Here is a 4,694-nt window from a genome sequence, read left to right on the forward strand (position 1 = left end):
TTCCAGAAGCTCGCCATGACGACGTAGTTTGTTGTGAAGCTGAGCCAAGGCGAAGGCTTCTTCAACGCATCCGCAAATTATAAGAAATTGCAACGCTTGCTCAATGTCACCAATTTTCTGATAGAACTTGGCCAACAATTTGGCTGAATCCACCGAACGAGATTCTAGTACAATCTCAGAAGCTGCATGCGGATCGCATAAATGCTCCAGATATATTCTAACACAGGCATCTAAGTCACCAGCAATTTTATAGCTACGAATGGCCTCTTCAAAATGTCCATCCGATTCCTTGGCCTTGGCATAGGCTGCATGTAATTTACTACTTTTTACTTTCGAGAGCACCGTGTTTGCCTTATTCCACATCTTTAAGGCAATATAATGGCCACATGCCTCATCAAAGTAACCGCCACGTTCGTACTGTCCGGCTGCTTCAGTAATGTGGCCAACAGTTGCCAGGAGCTCAGCACAATCGTAAAGTATCCTGCAGCTCCACGGCATATTGTATCTGTGTATTAGAGGGAATATTTTTAATAGTATTCAGAGATATAAATTAGACGACAATCAAACTTACGCCTCGACGAAAGTCTCCTGTTCGTATAGATGTCCTTGCAATACCCATTTTGCAGAAACGCACATGCTCCTCGTACTCTGGGCTCTTTTGCAATAATGTTGGCTTCAACCCTTCATCATTGTTGATTAAGTCTTCATAGTTTCCCCTAGAGGGTACATCAGGTTCAGTTATAATTATGAATAAAAACCAAGTCAGATTGTCTTACGTGAACTCCAATTGCTGGCCATATTCTCTTGCTATGAAAGGAACTTCTTGTGGTTCATGTTTATAAGCCAATAGCAAAGCTTGACCCTTTTGCAAAAGATCACGACATAACTCTAAGGCGGCTTTTGTGTAGACTCCCTTTAGGAGGTAATCCTTGGCCTGCTCAAATTGGGATAAAAGCATGCAGCAACAGCCACTAAGCATGGCTAGATCCTCCATATAGCGAAGCTCATCCAAAGCATTAACCATGGCGGCATCCCACAGTTGTCTATAGGCACGAATGGCTACAAAAAAAATCAATAAGAATTAAATTTAAGATGTTTTTTATGATCCTAAAGAAAAATGATACATGAATATTTTAAATGATAGAAGAAAAAAATTTTGGACTACCTACATCAGTGGCAAAGATAAGAAGCTCTTGGGTAAGGGCAAAGCAAGTTATCACCGCATCGTTTTAAATGGTGGGTAAGGCACTTGGAAAAGTGGCGAGTAGCTTATCCTTGCAATTCGGATTATCTGTTGCAATTGCCTGAAGGATCAATTGGGGTGCACATAAAGCTGCACAATAATCGGCATTCAAGTGCATGATGCTTATATTTGAGGGCATGTCTCGTTCACTCAAGGGACGTGGCTCCTCGCCAAGACTTTTACCCAGATCGTAGAACCAAACATGTTTATCGATACCAGCTGCAAGATTATATGGGCCGACAGCTAGAAAGGTGGGTTCTCCTTCCAGAGGCAGGCGAAATGGTATAGATCTCGCCTTATCCGGCGAATATATGTATATGGAGACTTCGGCCAGACTGCTGAGCATCACAATTCGAGGTGCGAAAACAGCAAACATATGTGGTAACTTGGTTACATAAGTATAGACCGTTCCTCCGCTTGTGGTCACTGCGAGGAGTTGTCCATCTGGTGACCAGTCAATCATTTGGACATTTGCATGATCTGGTACCGTAATTATTCGTTCTATTTCTTGAAGATTTGTAATCGAATGAACTTTTATGCTGAGATTTTGGAAATTAATTATTTTAAAAACGTTCTATAATCTTATCATTTACACTACATACTTATCGTCTCCACAGGATACCACTATATCCAATGATGGGCAATAGGCTAAGCCGGTCAACGTGTCTTTGTGACAGGTGAAGACCTGTCACAGTTCTTGGCCCACATCCTTGGGATGCGTGGAAATTGCCACCACATGTCCATTGGAAAAGCCTAGCAATATGTAACCATCGCCGAACCACTTATGTATGCTGCAGCAGTGAACCATAACGACCCGCACAGTATCTCCATCTTCGTTGTTTAGTGGATTAGTTGGGAATTAGCATACCCGGCAAGTATAAGGCGCTGGACCATTTGACCCTGACGATTATACAATACGACGGATCCATCGGTTCCAGTGGTAGCCAGTAAGGCTCCTGCTCCTTTTGCCAAATAAAGTAAACATCGCCAATTCCATGGGGATCATCATTTTTGTAGAGTATCTTCTCGAACGACATTTTTTCCAACTATGGAGTCAGAGAGTTATCCTTGCAATACGTTATTTTTCTCATTCTACATTTTCACTATCTTTCGGGTTTTGTTTACAATTTTTGCGTTGCTATAGCAGCAACAAGTTGGGGGAGCCAAAATTGATAACAGCCCATGTCATGAATTATCGAGTTCAAAATCAGCAACATTGTTACAAAGATTGTAATTTTATGTTTTTATGTTTAAATTTAATGTTTTATTCGACGAATACAAACCATCATAATAAATGAAATTCTTTGTTTGTAAACACCTATTTATTAAGTAAAAATGATAAAGATTAGTTTGTATTGGTCGGATTCAATCTTTGGGTTTTGCGCAGATGCAACTTGCTCGTTGCATCGCCGGAAGAGAAGAGAGACGCCGTCTCTCGACCTATCGAGAGCTTATCGCTAACAAAACGATACTTATTACTAACAATCGATACTTATTACTAACAATCGATACTTATTACTAACAATCGATACTTATTACTAACAATCGATATATATACATGAGCATTTAACAGACTTTAAATAATTGGAATCTTACAACTCGGCCGTCCTGACGAGGAATCGACCTCGATTCCAATTGGTAACAACGGAGGGGGGGGGGGTAAATAAGAATCTTAAGTGGCTGGTGTCGCCTTTGTTTGGCTATCAGAAGTGCAATCTTGATCAGGGGCAACCCATAGCTTTAATTTGGAGGCTTCTAGGACACCATCATATGGTAGTTGGGTGATTTGGGAGCCCTCTACATCCCGGATAACATATCGGTCATTCGGAAGTTTTTATGAACCACATACGGACCACGATACCGCCTGATAAGCTTTTTGTTCGTGCCTGCCGAAGTATCCACATTCTTAATAACTACGAAATCCCCCTCCTCAAAACTAACGGCAGGGAGGTGATGCTTCGAATAATATTCCGAATTATATTCTTGGGACTTAACAATGTTACGGAAGGCTAATCTCCGGACGTCTACCTCTGAGGCATCGACCTCCTCCGTTCTCTCACCCAACCGTTCGGTTAGTTCATCTACTACCACACCTCGTTGTTCAACACCGAATAGAAGTACGGAAGCGGCAAATTTGGTTGTGGAGTGGACGGAGTTATTCAATGCAAACTCTATGTTCGGCAGTTGTTGGACCCAATCTGCGTGGTCCACAGGTTCCGTCAGTTTACCCAACATGGGGCCCAACACACGGTTAACCCGCTCGACTTGGCCGTTGGCCTGGGTGAGGCAGTGGCATTCAGCACATGAATTATATTATTGGCCTTCAGAAATTCTTCAAACTCGGAGGAAGTAAAGCAGGTACCTCGATCACTGATGATTCGGCGGGGTCTACTGTAATTTGCGAAATACTGAGATTCTAATGTCTGGCATACTTCACGTGAATTAGTCGTGGCGGCAGGGTACAGCTTCACAAATTTGGTGAAAGCGTCAATGACAACCAGAAGATACTTTTTCTTAGAACGTATGGACGGAAGGGGGCCCAAATGGTCAATATGGACGGTATCAAACGGAAGGGGCACTTTCGGAATACTATGTAGCGTGACACGGTGGTCCGAAGCGGACGCGGAGTAGTAGATACACTTGAGGCAGTTTTTAATGTAATTGTTAACATAAGACTTCATACACGGGAACCAGTAATGCTTCTTGATCTGTGCACAACATTTCTCCGTGGCCATATGGCCAAGCTTCTCGTGCACTACTCGTATGACATGATTTATCATTTCGGAAGGGACATAAAGTTGGGGTACACTCGTCGAGGACAGGCGGTACACTACTCCATCTCGCAGTTCGAAATCCGCTATCTCATATTTCTCTAACTCATCTCGGAGTTTGACAATCTCAGGGTCCCGGTTCTGGGTTAACTGCAGTTGGAAGTCAAGGTTTATATCGTCAACGTATGCGGCAGTTTCTATTCTACTTAGAGCATCAGCATGGGGCATACCAACCCCCGAGCGGTGTACAATCGTGTAGTTATAGTTTTCTAACAGCAGGGCCCAGCGAGCAATCTTGGCGGAATGTCCACCATTTCTCAGTGTCAGCGCAAGGGAATTACAATCGGTCACGATTTGAACGGGATGAACTTAAGGTACGTCTCAAAACGTTTTAAGGAATACACTATAGCTAACGTCTCTAGCTCATAACTGTGTAGTTTCGATTCAGCGGCGGAGGCCATCTTAGAGAAGTAGGACACTGGGTGTAATTTACCGTCTGTTTGTTTCTGGAGGAGCACTGCTCCGAAACCAATTGAACTAGCATCGCAGTGTAACTCTGTTTCAGACTTCGGGTTGTAAATAGATAACACGGGGGATTCGATCAATTTCAACTTCAGTGTTCGGAAGGCTTCAAGGCATTCATCGGAGAAGACATAAGGGGTATCTTTTCTTAACAATCG

General features: G+C 42.9%; 1 pseudogene; it reads right to left on the reverse strand.

The window, feature by feature from the left end:
- Positions 1-6: 6 nt before the first annotated feature.
- LOC26528908 lies at positions 7-2,280 on the reverse strand (annotated as a pseudogene).
- Positions 2,281-4,694: the final 2,414 nt, after the last annotated feature.

The sequence above is a fragment of the Drosophila willistoni genome, unplaced genomic scaffold (assembly GCF_018902025.1).
Source record: "Drosophila willistoni isolate 14030-0811.24 unplaced genomic scaffold, UCI_dwil_1.1 Seg450, whole genome shotgun sequence".
NCBI lineage: Eukaryota > Metazoa > Arthropoda > Insecta > Diptera > Drosophilidae > Drosophila > Drosophila willistoni.